We start from the raw sequence: 21,904 nt of genomic DNA, 5'->3' as shown, positions 1-21,904 counted from the left end.
CATTCCTGGGCAGGCTGCTCTTTCTTTTCACGCTGGGCGGCTCTCCTCACGGGCGCACTCCATGCGCGTGGGGCTCCCCCACGCGGGGGACACCCTTGCGTGGCACGGCACTCCTTGCGCGCATCAGCACTGCGCATGGCCAGCTCCGCACGGGTCAAGGAGGCCCGGGGTTTGAACCGCGGACCTCCCATATGGTAGACGGACGCCCCAACCACTGGGCCAAAGTCCGTTTCCCAAGCATATGTTTGAAAGAAGAAAGGAAATCCAATTAAAAGTTCAGCCTGAAGAATTGGGGGAACTTAGGTAAAGAGGACACAGAAAGTTATTATAAACCAGTACAAGAAAGTACAAATGTTCTGACCCTTGGTCCAGTGCTCTTATAAGTATTTTATCTATTATATTTGTAATATTTATCTTTTATTTATAAGATAAACACATGGCTACCTCTCTTTGTTATCTTTAGAATCAAAGTAAATTAACACACTTTTGAAGTATCTTTGTTGGACCTCTAAAAATTAATAAAATTCATGAAAGGTAGGAACTCTATAAGCTTATTAAGTGCCATTGTTTTTGCTCTGCTGTCTATTTTTCTTGGAGTTGTATGTGTTCACTGAGACTATAAATATGATACTTAAGTCCTTGGATTTATATACAGGCATCATAAAGATTTAAATACTGTTTTTTCAAGAAGTTATTAAACATTTAAATTAGGAAATATTTCAAAGAAACAAAAATGAAGCATTTAAATGAAGAAATATTTTAAAAAATTAAAATGGGAAATATTTCAAACACAGCCAGAAAGATCCTAGAGTTTAACCAATTAAAAAAAAATTATTCAAGTATGTCACTCAAACATATACATAAACAATTAAGTGTATAGTAATAGTTGTGAACTTGCAATATATATATCAGGGCTCTCATATCTCACGCCACTACCAATACCTTTCATTGTCATAAAATATTTTCAACTAACGATTAAAGAAAATCCTCAAAATATTACTGTTAACCAAAGTATCTTACATTTGGTATATTTTTTCCCCAAACCACCCTATTATTATTATTATTTAATATCATTTATATATGAACATACATAAACAATAAGTATTAGTAAAAGTTGTGAACTTGCAAAGCAAACATGCATAACATCGTACAGGGGTCTTATACATCACCCCACCACAAACACCTTGCATTGTTGTGAGACGTTTGTTACAAATTGTGAAAGGATATCATCAAAATCTTACTACAACTGTTGTCCTTATTTTACATTTGGTGTATTTCCCACCCAACCCACCCTATTGTTATTTGTTAAATATGTTTTTATGACAGAAATTGTAAACTTACAAAACAAACATGCACATATGCAGAATTCCCATACAATACCCCTCTATCAACACACCACACTGTGATAGCACATTTGTTATAGATTATGAGATAATATTTCATCAGACTATTACCAGGTCCATTACATACATTTGGCACACTTTTTCCTCACTCCCCCATTATCAACACAGTACATCTTTGGTATAGATGCATGAATATTACAAAACTGTTAATCATAGTCCATAAGTGACTTCAGTTATATTTTTCCCCTGCTTCTTCACATTCTGACCACCCTGCAATAGTGATGTATATCTGTTCTAGCTAACAAAGAACACTCTTGCATTTGTACTGTCAACCACAATTCTCATCTACCTCTGGGTTTACTGTATTATTCAGTCCCTAGATTATTCTCTAGCTTTCTTTCAGTTGGCATTTACACCTCAAAACTACCCTTTCCCGCCACATTCTGATTTATAAACCAGCTGTTACTATAATGTGTTACCATCAATCCTATACATTTCCACACTTTTAAAGTAAAGTTAATTAAGACTTCTACATACATTAAGTATCAGTGGTCCATCTCAGTCGTCTTCTTTTTTTTATAGATTTATTTATTTCTCCCCTTCCCCCCTTTTGTCTGTTCTCTGTGTTCATTTGCTGTGTGTTCTTCTGTGTCCTCTGGCATTCTTGTCATGCCGTATCAGGAAACTGTCACTTTTTTTGTTGCGTCATATTGCTGTGTCAGCTCTCTGTGTGTGCAGTGCCACTCCTGGGTGGGCTGCGCTTTTTCACATGGGGTGGCTCCCTTGTGGGGTGCATTCCTTGTGCGTGGGGCACCCCTACTTGGGGGACACCCCTGTGTGGCATGGCACTTCTGGCATGTGGCAGCACTGCATGTGGGCCAGCTCACCACATGGGTCAGGAGGCCCTGGGTATTGAATCCTGGACCCTCCGTATGGTAGGCAGATGCTCTTTCAGTTGAGCCACAACTGCCTCCCTCAGTCTTCCTCATCTCCTTTAAAGAATCCACTACCTACCACCAGGTCTTGAAGATGTTTTCCTACATTTTCTTCTAGAAGCTTTATGGTTCTTGATTTTATATTTAGGTTTTGTTCCATTTTGAGTTAATTTTTGTATAAGGTGTGAGATAGGGGTCCTCTTTCCTTCTTTTGGCTATGGATATCCAGTTCTCCCAGCACCGTTTGTTGAGTGGACTGTTCTGCCTGCACTGGGTGAGTTTGACAGGCTAGTCAAACATCACTTGACCGTACATGTTAGGGTCTGTTTCTAAACCATCAGTTTGGCTTCACTGATCTATGTGTCTGTCTTTATGCCAGTGCCATGCTGTTTTTACCACTCTAGCTAGGTAATATGATTTAAAGTCCGGAAATGAGAGTCCTCCAACTTCGCTTTCCTTTTTAAGATAGTTCTGGCTATTTGGGACCCCTTATCCTTCCAAATAAATTTGATACTCATGTTTTCCATTTAATAAAAAAATGCTGGTGGAATTTTTAAAGTCGGTTTCATCTAATGTAAGTATAGCTACTTGGGCTTTTTTTTTTTTTGGTTACTGCATGCATAGAATATCTTTTCTAGCCTTTCAGTTTTATTCTACTGGTATACTTGGGTCTAAGGTTAGTCTCTTGCAGACAGCATATAAGTGGCTCATATTTTCTTATCCATTCTTCCATTCTGTGTCTTTTGATTGGGGAGTTTAACCCATTAACATTCAATGTTATCACTGCAAATGCAGTTCTTCAATATTGACCTTTAGGTTTTATCTGTCATATTTTATTTTCACCACTCTTGAGACTTTTAGTTACTTCTACTGTTATAATCTTAATTTGTAGACTGTCTTGCAGACTGCTCTCTCCTGTCTTTTCTTTTCAGACTGTAGCATGTCCCTTAGTGTTTCCTGTAAATCCTTGGTTACAGACTCTCTCACTTTCTGTTTATCTGTAAATAATCTAAACTCACTCTCATTTTGAAGGACAGTCTTGCTGGATGTAAGATTCTTGGTTGGAAGTTTTTCTCTTGCATTATCTTAAATATATCAAACCACTGTCTTCTTGCCTCCATGGTTTCTGATGAGAAATCGGCACTTAATCTTATTGGATATCCATTCTATGTTATGCATTGCTTTTCTCTTGCTGCTCTTAGAATTATCTCTTTGTCTTTGGCACTTGTCATTCTTATTACTATGTGTGTCAGAGCTGGTGATTTTGGATTTATTTGGATAGGAATACATTGTGCTTCTTGGACATGGATATCCATGTCCTTCAATAGGGTTGGGAAATTTTCTGTCAGTATTTCTTCAAATATTCCTTCTGTCCCTTTCTCCTTCTCTTCTTCTGGGACACCCATGACATGTATTTTTGCATGTCTCTTGCTATTATTTAGTTCCCTGAGACCTTGTTCAGTTTTTTCCATTCTTCATCTGTTCTTTTGTATGTTCACTAGAGAGGCCATTTTTTTCGAGCTCACCAATGCTTGCTTCTGCCTCCTGAAATCTGCCATAATATGATTCCATTGTATTTTAAATTTCATTTATTGTGCCTTTCATTCCCATAAGGTCTGCTATTTTCCTATATATACTTTAAAATTCTTCTTGTGCTCATCCAGTGTCTTCTTAATATCCTTAATCTCTTTAGCCATCTCATTGAATTTATTAAGGAGATTTGTTTGAACATTTGTGATTAATTGGTTAAACTCCTTTATGTCATCTGGAGGCTTATCTTGTTCCTTTAACTGGACCATATCTTCCTGTTTCTTGGTGTAGATTGTAATTTTTTATTGGTGTCTTGGTATCTGGCTTATTCCATGTTTTTATTCTGGGTCCAGTTTCTCTCTTTAGTTTAAGACTTCTTGCCCTTTCTTCCTTGCTGGTTATGTAGTAGGAGTCAAGGACATAGTTGGTGCTGTAAGCTGTGGAGGCTCAAGCTTCCCACAGTGCCTCAGGGACCAATGAAGTTTTTCTCAACTTTCTCCTTTGGCAGAGCCACAGCCATGTGTTATAATCCAAGTCGTGCAGGCCTAGAGTGTAGTTGCCCAGAGAGACTGATGAAGCATCATGACCCTTTCTCCCTTGCTTAGGATGGAGATGGAACTATAGATGTGGGCAGCAGTCTATGCCATGAGGGTCCAAAATGACCACAGTTGCCCTGGTAGACATCTTTTAAAATTTTATTTTAAAGATACATAGATCACACAAAATATTACATTATAAAATATAAGAGGTTCCCATATACCCCCACTCCCCACCCCCTCTCTTCTCCTACATCAACAACCTCTTTCATGAGTGTGGCACATTCATTTCATTTGATGAATACATTTTGGAACACTGCTACACAGCATGGATTATAGTTTGCACTATAGTTTACATTCTATTCCAGTCCATTCAGTGGGTTATGGCAGGATATATAATGTCCTGCATCCGTCCCTGCAATATTATTCAGGGCAACTCTAAGTTCCAAAAATGCTCCCGTCACACCTCTTCTTCCCTCTCCCTGCCCTCACCAACTCCCATGGCCACTGTCTCCATATCAGTGATATAATTGCTTCCATCGCTAGAGTCACTGTAATTCTATAGTAGAATATGAATAAGTCTGCTCTAATCTATATTTTATTCCTTCATCCTGAGGACCCTGGGATGGCGATATCCACTCCACCTCTAAATTGAAATCCCACATGGCTGATGGATGGAATTCTCCTGCTTGTAGTTGTAGACTCTCTCCGTTTCCTGGTGTGGTGGTTGACCATCCTCACCTCTCTGTTAGCTGATCTGGGTAAGTCCAATGAACCAGAGAATAGGTGTTGCAACTCTGCTGAGGCTCAGGGCCCAGCTGGCACATAGATAGCCCAGAGATTCAAGTCTCCTCAGCATACAACAACCCCAGTGCCAACCACAGATTCAGTAAAAGTGACAGAAGAGATATGCATAGAGAGGTCACGTCTGAGTCCAACTCCACCACACTCAGGAGCACAAATTCCAAAGTAGGGTCCACTGGCAAGGCACCAAATTCTAGAGCCATCTCTCATGACTTTAGGACCTGGGTGTCTCCATAGCCCTCAGGAACACCCCTACCCGGGGTTGTATCTACTTTGGCTGTCTCTGAGATCCTGCTGAGATGTACGTGAGCATGACTCCTCTGATGACCTCTGACTCGTTTTGAAGTCTCTTGGCCATATAAACTCATTTGTCTCTATCATCTCCCTCTTTTATTCAAGGTCTTTTTCTAGTTGCATCACCAATTGGTGCTTGGTAGTAATCCCTTGGTGCCAGGAAGGCTCATCCCTGGGAGACGTATCCCACACTGGGGGGAAGTTAATGCATTTACATGCTGAGTTTGGCTTAGAGAATGGCCACGTTTGAGCACCATGGATGTTCTTAGGAGGTAACTCTTAGGCACTCTGCAGCTCTAGGCCTAGTTGAAATTTCAAGCACACAGGCTCGTAAGCATAAGTATCAGTATCAAGGACCCATCATTGGACCATCCTTCTCTGGTCTTTGCCCTTGTACTTGGGGGATTGTTGCTGCTCCACTGGGGAGTGTGAAAGAATTTCCTGGAATGGGAACTCTGCACTCCCTCAGTTGTCATATGAAAGTCTTCCCCCTATGTCAATATCCAATGAACATCTGAACATATCTATATACCCTATATGTATGCCCTGGAGAACTCCTTCCCACTCTTGCATCCACCATCAATGACACCCCACATCAGTGCTCCTCCCCTGCCCTAGTTGAACCCCTCTGTGATCCAAAACTTCAAAAATAAAGTCTAATATATTGCCAAATTCAGTTAATAGGAAATTGAAATAGTAACGATAGGGTTAAATATTAGAAATAGAATACATAATAATTTAGGGAAACTAAAATAAAGTAAAAAATTGGGGTATTAAAAAATGAAAAATATAAAATTTTTTTGATGTTTTGCCTTTCATTACTGAAATAGGTGTTGCCCTAATGTACAGTGGCAAGGCAATCGCTTCCATTTCTTCCTCAGCGTCTACAACCTTTTATTTTTTATTATGTCTTCAAAAAAGTTTTAGGTCACAGGAAATTCACTTGTAGAATATAGGGAATTCCCATATACCCAATATCACACCCTTTCCCCCCTTCCCCAGCAATGATCTTTTACATGTGGGTGTTACATTTGCTGCAACTGGTGTACAGATATTGAAACACAGCTACTAACCATGGCTCTATTATCATTTACATTATCGTTTTACATTTTAGACTGTACACTTTTATAAATTTTTGGTTACATTATGGTTTACATTTTGGTTTACATTTCAGACTATACACCTTTATAAATTTTGGTGATATTTAACATGGCCTGTCTTCATCATTGCAGGATCATACAGAACACTTCCATTGCCCCCCAGCTACCCCCTTTTCTATCTATTCTATTCCTCTCTCCCCTCTCCTCAGGGCTCACAGTGAAAACCAAGCTTCACTGCTTGAGGACAAGATTCATAGATACCTGCAACAATGCTGAGGGCTTGACACACTAGTCTGTCCTCCCCCATTGGGAGCCACCCATGCTCTTGAGAGACAGCCATCCCTCTGTTTGAGAACATCAGACATCCCCAGGATGGGGGCATAACACCTTCCTACTCATTGTATGGGTCTCTACCCACTGATATAACACACTCTGACAAGATGAGCACTCACACACTCCCTAGAAGCCTGCCCCAGGTACAATCTGTGCCAGATGCCTCCTGTCAAACACCTTATACCAGTAACCCTTCCTTATTATATTTTCTAAAGAGTTTTCTCAACATTATAGTTTCAACCACATACTCGACAATCTCCCATGTTCATGTGCTCACTCCCAGCCCTCCCCCAATTCCTTGGACCGTCTGACCCATCTTTGCAACCCAGGCCCCCCTCAAGCCTTCAAAGCCCAACTCAGTAGTATGTCTGTGCCCTCGTCCTATCCCTTCACTGCACAACTACTTATCTCCACTTAATTGTAGCTTTTACCTATGTGGGTGTTGGCTCACAACCTTTCTCTCTTCCCATATTCCCTGTAAGCCTATATCTTACAGTCTCTAGCTTTCTGAGGCAGTTTGATTTACTTAATTCATATCAGAGAGGTCATGTAGTATTTGTCCTTCAGTGCCTGGTGTGTGTCACTTAGCATAAGGTCCTCAGGATTCATCCATGTTATCCCATGTGTTAATACTGTATTCCTGCTTACAGCTGAGTAATATTCCATTGTATATATATGCCATATTTTATTTATCCATTCACCTGTTGATGGGCATTTGAGATTCCAACTTTTGGCAATAGTGAATAATGCCGCTATGAACATTGGTGTGCATATATCAGTTTGTGTCCTTGTTTTCAGTTCTTCTGGGTGTATACTCAGCAGTGGAATTGCTGGGTTATATGGCACATCTATAGCTAGTTTTTTGAGGAACTGCTAAACAGTCCTTCACAATGTCTGGATCCTTCTACATTCCCACCAGCAGTGGATGAGGGTTTCCATTCCTCCACATCCTCTCTAACACTTGTAGTCCTCTGTTTTTTTAATAGCCACCAGTCTAATTGGTGTACGATGGTATCTCATTGTAGTTTTGATTTGCATTTCCCTAATAGCTAGTTATGAGCATCTATTTGTGAGCTTTTTAGCCATTTGTATTTCTGTTTTGGAGAAGCATCTGTTCGAATATCTTGCTCATTTTTTAAATGGGTTGTCTTTTTATTTTCGAGATATAGGATTTCTTTATATATGCTGGATATTAGGCTCCTATCAGATATATGGTTACCAAATATTTTCTCCCATTAGGCAGGCTGTCTTTTCACTTTCTTGATAAACTCCTTTGAGTTGCAAAAGGCTTTAATTTTGAGGAGGTCCCATTTACTTTTTCTTTTGTTGTTCATGCTTTGGCCACAGTAGACTTCTGACCATTCAGTCTGTGCCAGCCAAATGTACCTGCAGTTACCCAGAGAGGCTGGTACCAGGCCTCTCAGCTTCCTCCCTGCTAGAGGTGGGTCTGAAGAGTAGACTAGGGCTGCAGGTCAATCTGGATGAAAGAAGCTCATCTTTACTGTTGCTGTGATTTTCGTCAGCCTGGCTACCCCTCATGCCAGTGGTGGAGTAAAAATGGCAGCTATCAGCCTCTTTTTGACTTGGATGGGTTCAAAATTTAGCTGTTCTTAGGGTTATGCTTTAGCCAGCTGAATTTACTAGGCAGTATCAGAAATCAGTGGCCAGTTGTCTCTTTCTCCCCTGTTTTTGGGAAATGGAGCTTCCAGTTCCAGCCACAGAACAGCTCCTGAGGCACCTTGTGCTCCAAGACTAGGATGATCACCATCCTCAGGTGTGTGGCCTATATTTTCCAGGAGAGACTGGCGCTGGTACCCCCAACCTCCTCCCTGCTGGAGGTAGGATTGGGCTTAGGGTAAAGCTGCAATCTGAACTGGATGGAAAGAAGTCAGTCCCTATCAGCACTGTGATTTTCAGTCTACCCTGCTTCCGCTTTTGCCAGGGGCGGAGTTAAAATTGTGGCTACTGGCCTATTTCTCACTTGGACAGATTCAAATTTTAACTGTTTTTAGGATTATACTTTTGTCCGCTGAGTTTACTAATCAGTAGCTGAAGTTGGTATCCAGCTGTCTCTTCCTCCCTCGTTTTTGGGAAATGGAGCTTCCAATTCTAGCCATGGAATAGCTCCCGAGGAGACCAGTTCCACAAATTGAGGATGGGCACCAGCCACCATGGAATGGAGTGCTCTACTTATGATTCTTCTCTGCAGATGGATAGTCTGCTCCTTCCATTCTTCTAAGGATGTTGAAGGATGCTTTTCTGGTCTCTTGGAACCCCCAAACAGGTGCTTTAGATAGCTCTGGGTGATTACTAATTGCCCTTAAGCATGAGCTGACTCTAGGAGCTCCTTACTTTGCCACCATCTTGCTGGTTGTTGAGACTAACCAATTTTAACAAGTATTAGTGTTTTGCCCTATTTGCTTTATGTCTTTTTATTTTTTTCTGGGAAGCGCTGGAATTCACTTCCACACTACTATAAATTATGCATTAGAGTTTCCTGCATTTGGGGAAATAGCTGGGGTCAGTACATCCAGAGTGCAATGGATAAGCCTTACCCTGGGAAAACACTTGTGATCATGGTATCTCCCCTGCCAGGTATGTATTTTATATTTTTTTGTAGTTACAAAGAAACGAAATGACAGACTGTTGAATCCCTTCACATCCCATTTTGGCCCACTCTTCCTCTACTTCTTCCACACACTAACCACTCTCTTGGAGATGATATGTATTCTTCCTTTCTGCTTTTATATTTCTGTATATATATGCATTCATAAATTATATATACTTACTCCATCCACTATGTTAGCCCCTAAGCACATGTGTCTATTTAAATTTAATTTAAAATTAGTTAAAATAATAAAATAATTTCACTTTCTCTAGAGCATTATTTCCATTTCAAGTGTACAATACCGCCTGTATGGCTAGAGGGTAATGTATTGGGTAGTGCAGATATAGAATATCTCCATTATTGCAGAAAGTTCTTTTGGACAGCACTGATACATATTGTTTGCATGTTTTTAAAATTTTTGTACAGTGCTGATACATACTGTTTGCATGATTTTTTAAAGATTTATTATATTTATTTATTTCTCCTCACTCCCCTTGTTGTTTGCATTTGCTATGTCTATTTGTCTTCCTTGTTTCTTTTTAGAAGGCACTGGAAGCCCAACTGGGACCTCTGATGTCAGAGGGAGGTGCCTAATTGCTTGAGCCACTTTGGCTCCCTGCTTTGTTTTTCCTCTCCGAGTCTCTTGTTGCATCATTATGTCTCATCAGCTTGCTGAATTTGCCCATCGCTTCAGCTCTCTGTCTTTAGAAGGCACCAGGAACCTTTACTCCCTCTTCTTGTGTCTGTTTGTCATGCCAGCCTGCTGTCTTCTTTCAGAGGCACCAGGATCCAAACCAGTAACCGACCGTGTGGTAGGCAGGAGCCCAGTTGCCTGAGCCACATCTGCTTCCCTGTTGGCATGTCCTTAAACTTACTTTATATAAATGGTATCATATGCTATATATTTTGAAGATTGCATTCTCAGTTTAACTCTAGTTCATATTTCATTAAATAAATAAACTAACTTATTTATGTATCTACTGATATAGGGACATTTAGAGTGTTTCCAATTTTTAACTGTTGAAATAATGCTGCTGTGAGCTTGTTCGTTTGCACATACATGAGAGAGTTTCTATAGGGTATGTATTTATTGGTTGTAATCATTATCAACTTTAAATGATGTGGCCACAGCATTCCCCAAAATAGCTGAACCAGCTTGTGCTTCCACCGGCAGTGTATAAGATTTCCTTTTCCTCATATCTTTGCCAATATTTAGTATTATTAGACAAATATTATTTTATTTTAACTTGTATTTCTCTAGTATCTAGTAAGGATGAGCAACCTTTCATATATTTATTGGCCATTTGGGTTTCCTTTTCTGTGAAATACCTATTCGCATTCTTCTTTTCTCCCCCCCATTGTCTTTTTCTTTTCTTTTTTTTAAAATGGTTTTTTTTTAAGATTTATTTATTTCTCTCCCCTTCACACCTCCACCCCCACCCCACCCCCTCCCCCACCCCCACCCCAGTTGTCTGTTCTCTGTGTCTATTTGCTGCATCTTCTTTGTCCACCTCTGTTGAAGTCAGCGGCACAGGAATCTGTGTTTCTTTTTGTTGCGTCATCTTGCTGTGTCAGCCTTCCGTGTGTGCGGCGCCATTCCTGGTCAGGCTGCACTTTCTTTCGTGCTGGGCGGCTCTCCTTACAGGGTGCACTCCTTGTGCGTGGGGCTCCCCCCACATGGGGGACACCCTTGCGTGGTGCGGCACTCCTTGCGCGCATCAGCACTGCGCATGGGCCAGCTCCACACGGGTCAAGGAGGCCCAGGGTTTGAACCACAGACCTCCCATGTGGTAGGCGGACGCCCTGACCACTGGGCCAAGCCCGCCGCCAGTCTTTTTCTTTTTGACTTAGGAGTTCTTTATATAGTCTGGACTATAATTAAGTTTTGGTTATGTACCTTTTCAATTTGTCCCATTTTGTAAATTCTCTTTTAACTTTGTGGTTTCTGTATTAGTCAGGGTTCTCTAGGGAAACAAAATCAACAGGAGATATCTGTAAATAGTATGAGATTTTATAAGAGTCTAACATGACTGTGGGGATGCACAAGTCCAGGTTCTGCAGGCATGTTGCAAACCAGGGGCTCTGATGAGTTTCCAGGAGATGTTGACTGTCCAAAGATGAGCTGGGAAATTCTCTCTGAATGCTGAAATCACTTACCCTTTTAAGGCATTCAACTGATTCAATAAAGCATCACTCATTGCTGATAGCAAGCCCCCTGATTAATGTAGATGTAATCAGCCATCTATGCAGTAAACTCACTGATGACTAAAGCTCATAAATGTCCTTGTATTACAGTTAGTGCAGTGCTTCCTTAATCAAACAACTGGGCACAATTACCTGGCTAAGTTGACACATTAGCCTAACCATCACAGTCCACCCCTTGTCAATTCGGCAACCATTTCATTACCTTGAACCATACTTAGTCTCTAAGTAAAAACAATAACAAACATGCACACATATATATTTCTGCCTAACAGTGTTCACCTCTCCTGTGTACAACTAGAAACACATAAGAATAAGGTGCAAGTCCCTGGGTAATAGTCACTTTTAAACTTGACTTCCTTAAATATTATGACACGAAACTAATACGGCTTGTCATAAGATATGGGAAAAGTTTGGGGAAGAAAACAGAAATTTGTTTTGTGTACATAACAATCATACTTGTAAGGAAATAAGGAAGGAAGATTCATGACTATAACTGGTCACATGATTGAAGTTCAGATTTATCACTACCTTCTTCCACTACCCATTCCATGTTCCTGTTACCCTTGTCAAGCATGTCAGCTGGCTGTGTTTCTTTGCCTGGTGGGGTGACCCAAACTCTCATTCCTGAAGATTCTGGGCCATTGTTGGTCTTGCTTGGATTGGGTTGTTGCAATTTTCCATTGACTTTAATAACAGGGCATGGCAGTTTTAAGAGACGCCCTAGAAGATCTCCTGTATTCCAGGCAAACTCTGCCCTCATTATGTAGATGCAGTCCTATTTCCCCTTGATAGTCAAGATAATTTATGCAAGCCAGTAGAGTAATATGCTCCTTTGCCTGTTGATTCAGACATAAGAGAATCCAAAAGTGGCCAGGTGGCAGTCTTCCAGTTCAGTTGAATCATTGTGTTCTCTGGTGGCAGCACTCCTCCTTTTGGGATTAAGACCTGTTGACCAGCAGAGCTTAAGGTTTCAGGGACAGGAAGCAAAATTTTCCTGGTGGGTCACTAGGGGTAATAGTGAGTGGTGCTATTCCCATTTCCATCCTTTGATTCCTGGACTCATGAATCCTGGTTGTCCTGAGGAAAAGCACAGGATGCTAATTTAGAACATATACAGCCTCCTGGAGATCATTGCCCCAGCCTTGCAAGGTATTGCCACCCAGTTGATGCCGTAATTGAGTGTTCAAAAGGCCATGCGACCGTTTTATCAATCCAGCTGCTTCAGGGTGATGGGGAACATGGTAAGACCAGTGAATTCCATGGGCATGTGCCCATTCCTGCACATCATTTGCTGTGAAATGCGTTCCTTGATCAGAAGCAATGTTATGTAGAATGCCATAGCAGTAAATAAGACATTCAGTAAGTCCATGGATGGTAGTTTTGGATGAAGCATTGTGTTAGGAAATAACAAGTGTATATCCAGAGTATGTGTCTATTCTAGTTAAATCATTGCCCCTTCCATGGTGGAAGTGGTTAAATGTAGTCAACCTGCCAAACAGGTAGCAGGCTTATCACCTCAGGGAATGGCACCATACTGGAGGCTAAATGTGGGTCTCTGCTGCTGGCAGATTGGGCACTCAGCACTGACTGTAGCCAAGTCAGTCTTGGTGAGGGGAATTGCATGTTGCTGAGACCATGCCATGCATAACCTTCATCCCTACCTCCATGGCGCCATTTTGTTCATGAGCCCATTGGGCAATGACAGGAGTGGCCAGGGAAAGAGGCTAAGCATTAGCCCCAGAGAGATTCATCTTATCCACTTGATTATTAAAATCTTCTTCTGCTGAAGTCACCCTCTAGTGAGCATTCACATGGGACACAAATATCTTCATGTTTTTCACCCACTCAGAAAAGTCTATCCACACATCTCTTCTCCAGACCTCTTTGTCATCGATTTTCCAATCATGTTCCTTCCAAGTCCCTGACCATCCAACCAAACCATTGGCAACAGCCCCTGAATTAGTGTACAAACGCACCTCTGGCCATTTCTTCTTCTAAGCAAAATGAACAACCAAATGCACTGCTCGAAGTTCTGCCCACTGGGAGGATTTGCCCTCACTACTCTCCTTTGGGTTTGTCCCAGAAAAGGGCTGCAATGCTGCAGCTGTCCACTTTTGGGTAGTACCTGCATTTCGCGCAGAACCGTTTATAAACCAGGCCCGAGTTTTCTCTTCCTCAGTCAACTGATTGTAAGGGACTCCCCAAGAGGCCAAAGCTGTGGGCTGGGAAAGAGAGGGTAACATGGCAGGGGTGGTGACCGTGGGCATTTGGGCTGCTTCCCCATGCTTACATGTGCCTTCTGGGCCTGCGCGAGTCCTATGTCATACATACCATTTCTACTTTATTATGGAGTGCTGCTGTGCATGCCCAACTTTATGGTTTGGTGGGTCAGACAATACCCAGCTTATGATAGGCAACTTAGGTCTCATAACTTGATGGTTAAGTATTTAGTCTCTACTAAGGTGCAGTAGCAGGCCAAAAGCTGTTTCTCAAAAGGAGAGTAGTTATCTGCAGAGGATGGCAGGGCTTTGCTCCAAAATCCTAAGGTCTGCCTTGTGATTCTCCTATAGGAGCCTGCCAAAGGCACCAGACAACATCTCTATTTGCCATTGAAACTTCCAGCACCATTGGATCTGCTGGATCATATGCACAGCAGCCTGGACCTGTCACAGATTCTCCTCTTGTTCCAGTCTCCAGTCAAAACTAGCAGCTTTTCTGGTCACTTGGTAAATGGGCTGGAGTAGCACACCCAAATGAGGAATATGTTGTCTCCAAAATCTAAGCATTGTGCCTCTTTTTTGGTCATAGGATGCAACAGCTTATCCTTCACTTTAGAAGGGGTATCTTGACATGCCCCATACCACTGGACACTTGGAAATTTCACTGTGTTGGAAGGCCTGTGTATTTTCGTTAGCTTTATCTCCCATCCTCTTTCACCCAAATGCTTTACAAGAAGTCTAGAGTCTTTGCTAGTTCTTGCTCATTAGGTCCTAACAACATGATATCATGTATAATGGACCAGTGTGATGTCTTGTGGGAGGGAGAGATGATCCAGGTCCTTGTGGACATTATTATATAGGGCTGGAGAGTTGATATACCCCTGTGGCAGGATAGTGAAGGTATGTTGCTGGTTTGCCAGCTGAAAGCAAACTCTTTCTGGAGGTCCTTACTAATGGCAATTGAGAAAAAAGCATTTGCCAGATCAACAGCTGCATACCACGTACCAGGAAATATGTTGATTTGCTCAAGCAGTGACCCCACACCTGGGAGAGCAGCTACAATTGGAGTCACCACCTGGTCAAGTTTATACTAATCTATTGTGATCCTCCAAGATCCACCTGTTTTCTGCACAGGCCACATAGGAGAGTTGAATGGGGATGTGGTGCATCATCAAATCCTTGATGGTGGCATGAATCTCTGCAATCCCTCCAGGTATCCAGCATAGCTTTTGATTTGCTGTTGCTAGGTAGGGACAGTTCTAGTGGCTTCCACTTGGCCTTTCCAACCATAAGTCAGGGACCCAGTGTGGGGATTCTGCCAGTTACCGAGTATGTTTATTCCAGTTATGCATTCTGGAATTGGGGAAATAACCACAGAATGGGTCCAGGGTCCCACCAGACCCACTGTGAGACAGACCTGAGCTAAAACTCCATCAATCACCTGACCTCCATAAGCCCCTACTCTGGTGGAATACAGTGACATTTTGGGTCTCCTGGAATTAATGTCACTTCTGAGCCAGTGTCTAACAATCCCCAAAATGCCTCATCATTTCCCATTCCCCAATGCACAGTTACTCTGGTAAAAGGCCATGGGTCTCCCTGGGGAAAGGTGGGAGGAAGATTAACAGTATAAATTTTTGGCAATTTAATGGGATCCTTCCCCAAGGAGACCTGGTCTTCTCATTCAAGGTGCTCTGGGTCTATAAACTATCTCAAGTGTGGGAATTGATTAAGGGGCCATGATTCTCTGCATTTGTAATTTGAGTTAGGGTTTTGTTCACTTGACCTAGAACTGCTTTTACAGATCCAGGAGAAATTCAGTAGACTGCCAATCTATTTCACTTCTAGGTAGGCCATGATCTATTAGCCAACACCATAACTCTATGTGAATCAGACTATTTTGAGTGCTCCTTTGAATCTGCCTTTCATTGCAGTAGGCATGCACACCTTGTCTTTGGCGATTAACTGCTGATACTTGACTTTTACTGGACCAAGAACCAATCATCCCCATAATATTTAAGGATTCTAATTCCATTACAGTCCTCCCTACAGTAATATCTGGACTACAGAGAAGAGTAACCACAGGGCTCTTCAGGGATGATGGAGTTAGACTTAGAAATTTTTTCCGCACAGTCTTGGTTAAAAGTGTATCCTCTCGACATTTCTGGCGTGGGCGGGCGTGTCTCAAATGGTAAATCCATTCTAGCATTCCAATCTCTCTAAGTCTTTGAATTCTCTCTTCTACTGTATACCAGGGCAAACTGGGCATCTCAACCTCAGACATGCTAGGCTATCTTTTGGTCCATGTTTCAGTCAGCCACCCAAACAAACAGTTAGACCCCTTTCCAGCCCTTGTGCTACAGCATTAAATACAGAATTTCTGCTTATTGGGTCCAAATCAGTAAATTCAGTGTGATCCAACTTTATATTCCTTCCACTCTTATCCCATACCTTAGTGTCCATTTCCACACATATTCGCCTGATTTCTGTCTATATAAGTCGGAAAACTCAGGTAGTTCTTTTAGAGTATAGCCTACTTCCTCATGGGTGACACTTTTTTTTTTTTTTTAAAGATTTATTTATTTATTTAATTCCCCCCCCCTCTCCTGGTTGTCTGTTCTTGGTGTCTATTTTCTGCGTCTTGTTTCTTTGTCCGCTTCTGTTGTCAGTGGCACGGGAAGTGTGGGCGGCGCCATTCCTGGGCAGGCTGCTCTTTCTTTTCACGCTGGGCGGCTCTCCTCACGGGCGCACTCCTTGTGCGTGGGGCTCCCCCACGCGGGGGACACCCTTGTGTGGCACAGCACTCCTTGCGCGCATGAGCGCTGTGCATGGCCAGCTCCACACGGATCAAGGAGGCCCGGGGTTTGAACCGCGGACCTCCCATATGGTAGACGGACGCCCTAACCACTGGGCCAAAGTCCGTTTCCCAGGGTCACACTTTATTTCACCTTTGTGGGCTTGTTGTGATTTTAGTGCTGTAATGTGTCTTGGAGAGAAGAGGGATGGTGGGGGTGGGCAAGGAAAAGGATTAGAAATGTCTTGCAAGCTACTGACCTCAGGGTGTTCCTTTGCATTTTCTTCTTTCGAGACAGGGTTAATCTCTTCAGGCAGGGGTTGGAAGGCAGATTTCTCAGGCTGGAGGCTGGGCAGTGCATGTTGCAGTTTGGCTGGTATGTGCCTTAGGGCTGGGAGGAGGTCTCAACTCCGTGGGGAAGGCTGGAGGCTGGGTGATAACAAGGTTGACAAGGTGTAGTCTCCACAGGGCAGGCCATTCAGGTTTGTCTGGTAAAGTCTCAGCAGAATTTAAAGTTCCAATGTCCCAACCAATATTATCATCATCCTATATGTCTGCATCCCAATCCTCTGGGTTCCACTCTTTTCCAACCAATGCCTTCACTTTAACTGCAGAAACTGCGGGGCTAAGATTTTAGTTTCCTTTGAAACTATGCTACTCATACAGTGAGTTTGGTTCTCAGATATCTCAAGCCTGTGGCTGCAGAAGACAAGAGTTTCTTTCAGAGCACACATAGAAACTTTCACATCATTCATGCTGCATTTATATCACAAATATGAAGCTTTTAGCTCACCTCTTCCTCTTGTAACTGTATCCAGAGAATCTAGGAGGAGCCAGCCAACATCATTATGCCTTTTGACTCCACAAAACTCTGTTAAGGTATTGGAAACACTCTCACCCAGATCCTTGCTTCTTATAAGTGTGGAAGTAGGGAAATCCAGTGATGATTTTTGTGTATCTACATTGCCAACTCATGTCATGGACTGTTAATGGCCTCTTCGTTATTAGAAAGCATATTGTTAGTTTCCTTGAGTGCAAATAGAGAGCCAATTGTAAAACTTCCAGAACCATCTCAGGCATCCCATGTTTAAGCTCTGTTTCTCAAAAACCACCCCACTTCTGGTACCAAGCTGTATTAGTCAGGGTTCTTTACGGAAACAGAATCAACAGGAGATATTTGTAAATAGTATGAGATTTTTAAGAGTTTCTTATGTGACTGTGGGGATGCACAAGTCCAGGTTCCACAGGCAGACTGCAAACCAGGGGGTCTGATGAAAGTTCTGTGAAGGTCCTTGATGAGTTTCCAGGAGATATTGGCTGTCCAAAGATGAGCTGGGAAATTCTCTTTGAATGCTGAAATCACTTACCCTTTTAAGGCATTCAACTGATTTCATAAAGCATCACTCATTGCTGACAGCAATCTCCCTGATTATGTAGACGTAATCAGCCATCTATGCAGTAAACTCACTGATGACTAAAGCCCATAAATGTCCCATATGTTACAGTTAGCTCAGCGCTAGTTTGACCAAACAACTGGGCACAGTTATGTGGCTGAGTTGAAACAGCCTAACCATCACAGTGTCTTAATGTAGAGAAGTTTTAAAATTTATTGTGTAAAAGTTTTGTCTTTCTCTTTAAGACCTTTAGCCTTGGGATTTATTTAAGAAAGCCTGTTTTGATGCCATGTGTTTAATTTCTTGAATTTTCTTCTAAAACTGTTACCATTTTGATATCTAGATTAAGGTTTTTTAATCCACCTGGGATTTATTTTGTGACATTGGGTTTTAATTTTTTCCCCATATGGATAGTTTTCTCAGCATCATTTTTTGAATAATTTATCCTTTCCTAAATTATTTATATCCCCAATGTTGTCACATACCAAGCTAGTATATATACCAAGTTGTCATATATAAATGGATCATTTTCTGGTTTTTCTCTTCTGTATGGCTGATTTATTTATCTTTATGCCAGTATCATGCTTTTTTTTCCCAGTATATATCTTTAAATTAAAAAAAAATAATTTTTAAGGAAGCATTAGATCACATAAATGTTACATAAAAAAGGTAGGGAACTCCCATATACCCCACCCTATTTCCTTCCCCCCCCCCCCCTTTCCCACATTAACAACATCTTTCATTAGTGTGGTACATTTGTTAGAATTGATGAGCACATATTGAAGCATTGCTACTAACCATGGACAGTAATCTACATTATAGTTTATACTTTTCCCACACAATTTTATAGGTTTTGACAAAATGTTTAACAGCCTGTATCTGTCATTGTACTGTCATGGAGGACAATTCCAGTGTTCCAAAAATGCTCCCATGTTATATCTATTCTTCCCTTTTCTCCCCTCAGAACCTCTGGTGGCTATTGCCTTTATATCAATGATAAAAGTTCTTCCATTGCTAGAATAATAATGTCTATAATAGAATAATAAGAAGTGTACTTTAGTCCATTGTTCACTCCTCAATCTTGAGGATTTTGGGATGGTGATGCCCACTCTATTTCTGAATGAGAGGGGGCTTAGATACCATGGGGTAGATGGATGGAACTAACTGTCTTGCTTGCAGTTGTAGACACTCTGTTTCTTGGGATGAGTGTTGTGGCAGTTTGAGATCATTTATGAGTTCCAAAAAGAGAGATTATGTTTGTAAACTGGTCTGTTCCTCTGGCCATGATACCCTTTAATTGAATTAGGTTTAGCTGAGATGTATTTGATTAGATTATGTCAAGAGTAAGGCTTTGATTTGACTATGTCAGTAGAGTTTAACTCAGTTTGAGTCCCCGCCCCCTTTGTGGGCTCTATGAATGGACACTCAATCAAGGAGACACACAGAAGTAAATTCTCAGGAGAACACAGAAAAAGGCACAGCAGAGGAGAGAACTTAGTTTTGATGCTGAAGCCCTGGGGAGATGAGCCATTTGCCTGATAGTTGGCTGTTGAAGAGAACAGAGCAGCTGAGCCCTATATCAACCTACAGCTGAGACTGGAAGAAGGGAGCCTTAAGATGAAAGATGGCCTTGTAACTGTAAGTTTCTACCCCAAATAAATACCCCTTATAAAAGCCAACAGATTTCTGGTACTTTGTCTCAGCACCCCTTGGGGACAATACAGGTGTTGTCCATCATCATCCTTTTGTTAGTTGTCCTGGGTGAGTCTGATGAACTGGAGAATAGGTGTTGCAAGTCTGCTGAGATTCAGGGCTCAACGGGCATATGAAAAGACTGAAGATTTAAGTTTCTATGACATATAATTAACAAGGTAATTAGAGGTTCAAATAAAAGGGGCAGAGAGCCATGTATAGGGAAATTACAAATGAGTCTAACATTGTTACATTGGGGAACATATATTCCAAAGTAAGGCTCACTGACAGGGTGCTGAATTCCTGAGATTGTCTTCCCTGCTTATTGTTTCTAGAGCCCTCAGGAGCCCTGCTGTTTGAGGCACTGTTTACTGTGGCAGTTAATGAGATCCTTCTGAGACATGCATAAGCATAACTTCTGAATGACTTCCCAACTCACTTTGGAATCTCTTAGCTAGAAATACTCATTTGTATTTAGTATTTCCCCCTTTTGGTCAAGGTATTTTTCTGGATGTGTTGCTAATTGGCACTTGGTAATAATCCCTCAGTGCTGGGGAAGCTCATCCCTGAGAGTCATGTCCCATGCCAGGGGGAAGTTAGTGCATTTATATGCTGAGTTAGGCTTAAAGAAAGGCCACATTTGAGCAACAATGAGGCTTTCAAGAGGTAACTCTTAGGCAATATATAATACTAGGTTAAGTTTCAATTTTACAAGAAAAAGATCATGAGTACAATCATCCTTGGCATATGGTTTGTTATCCTTTGCTCCATGCTATCTTATTTGTCAAAGTTTTATAATATGGCTGTTAGGTTAAATCTTCTCACAATATTAATATTACTCAAAATTGTACTTTTTTAGCCTGTTCTTTTACGCTGAATTGTAGGATCATCTTGTTAAGTCCTGTCAAACACTCTTATAAGATTTTTATTGGAATTGTATTATAGAGTATTTTAGGGAGTGTGGCAATTTGAAATTATTATTATTATTATTGCAACTTCATTCATAATAGTGAAAAATTTGAAAAAACCCAAATGTCCTTTGATGTGTAAATGCTTAAATTAACTGTGGTACATAAACATCAAGGAATACCGCTCAGCAATAAAAAGGCAGAAACTATTGACATATATGATAACTTGGATGGATCTCAAGGCAATCATGCAGAGTAGAAAAAAGCCAACCCAAAAAGTTAACCTACTATTTGATTCCATTTACAAATATGTATAAAACATTCTTTAAATGATAAAATTACAGAGATTAAGAAAGATTAATGGTTGCCAGGGGTTAGGGATAGGAATGGATTAGCTTTTTTTTTTTTTTTTGTTAGTGTGGTACATTCATTGCAATTGATGAACACATTTAGAGCATTGCCACTAAGTGTGGATTACAGGTTACATTGGTTTACAATCTGACCCAATTCTTTAGGTTATGGCAGGATATATAATGGCCTATATCTGTCATTGCAGTGTCACTCAGGACAATTCCAAGTTCCAAAAATACTCCCATATTATACCTCTTTTTCCCTCTCCCAGCCTTTAGCACCTCCAGGGGCCACTGTCTCCACATCAATGATATGATTTCTTCTATTACTAGAATACCAATAAATCTATAATAGAATACCAGTAAGTCTACTCTAGTCCATATTTTATTCCCCAGTCCTGAGGATTCTGGGATGGTGATACCCACTCCACCTCTTATTGAGAGGGAGTCTCGATCTCATATAGCTGATGGATGGGACTCTCTTGCTTGCAGTTGTGGACTTTCTCGGTTCCTTGGTATGGTGTTGTCCATCCTCACCTCCTTATTAGTTGTCCTGGCTTAGTCCAGTGAACTGGAGAGTAGGTGTTGCTACTCCACGGAGGCTCAGGACCTAGCTGGCACATGGACTTCCCAAAAATTCAAGTCTCTTGAACACATACCTACCAACTTCAGCACCAACTATAGGTTCAAATAGAAGGGACAGAAGAGGAACATGGAGGGAAAACACATCTGAGTCCAACTCCATCACACTCAGGAGCTCAAACTCCAAAGTAGGGCCCACTGGTGAGGCACCAAACTCCAGAGCTATCTGCCTTGACTGTAGGACCTGGATGTCTCCAGACCCCTCAGAAACTCCACT

General features: G+C 41.4%; 1 long non-coding RNA gene and 1 other non-coding gene across 18 annotated transcripts in view; one reads left to right on the top strand and one right to left on the bottom strand.

Moving 5' to 3' along the window:
- Nucleotides 1-21,904, top strand: part of LOC105747308 (uncharacterized) — a 232,195-nt gene that overhangs the window by 58,835 nt on the left and 151,456 nt on the right. The window contains exon 6 of one of the 17 annotated variants that reach the window (XR_011646249.1): nt 4,961-5,105. The exons of the other annotated variants lie outside the window; for them this stretch is intronic. This is a non-coding gene — a long non-coding RNA (uncharacterized lncRNA). The remainder of the gene's footprint in view (nt 1-4,960; nt 5,106-21,904) is intronic. 17 annotated transcript variants of the gene reach the window in all.
- On the bottom strand, nt 9,318-9,478 carry LOC111767118 (U1 spliceosomal RNA). The gene has a single exon (XR_002799011.1). It is a non-coding gene; the product is annotated as a U1 spliceosomal RNA (small nuclear RNA).

This window comes from Dasypus novemcinctus, chromosome 2, assembly GCF_030445035.2.
Source record: "Dasypus novemcinctus isolate mDasNov1 chromosome 2, mDasNov1.1.hap2, whole genome shotgun sequence".
Taxonomy (NCBI): Eukaryota; Metazoa; Chordata; class Mammalia; order Cingulata; family Dasypodidae; genus Dasypus; species Dasypus novemcinctus.
Note: the sequence above shows the minus strand (reverse complement) of the source record. Positions and strands in the feature narration are given on the sequence as shown.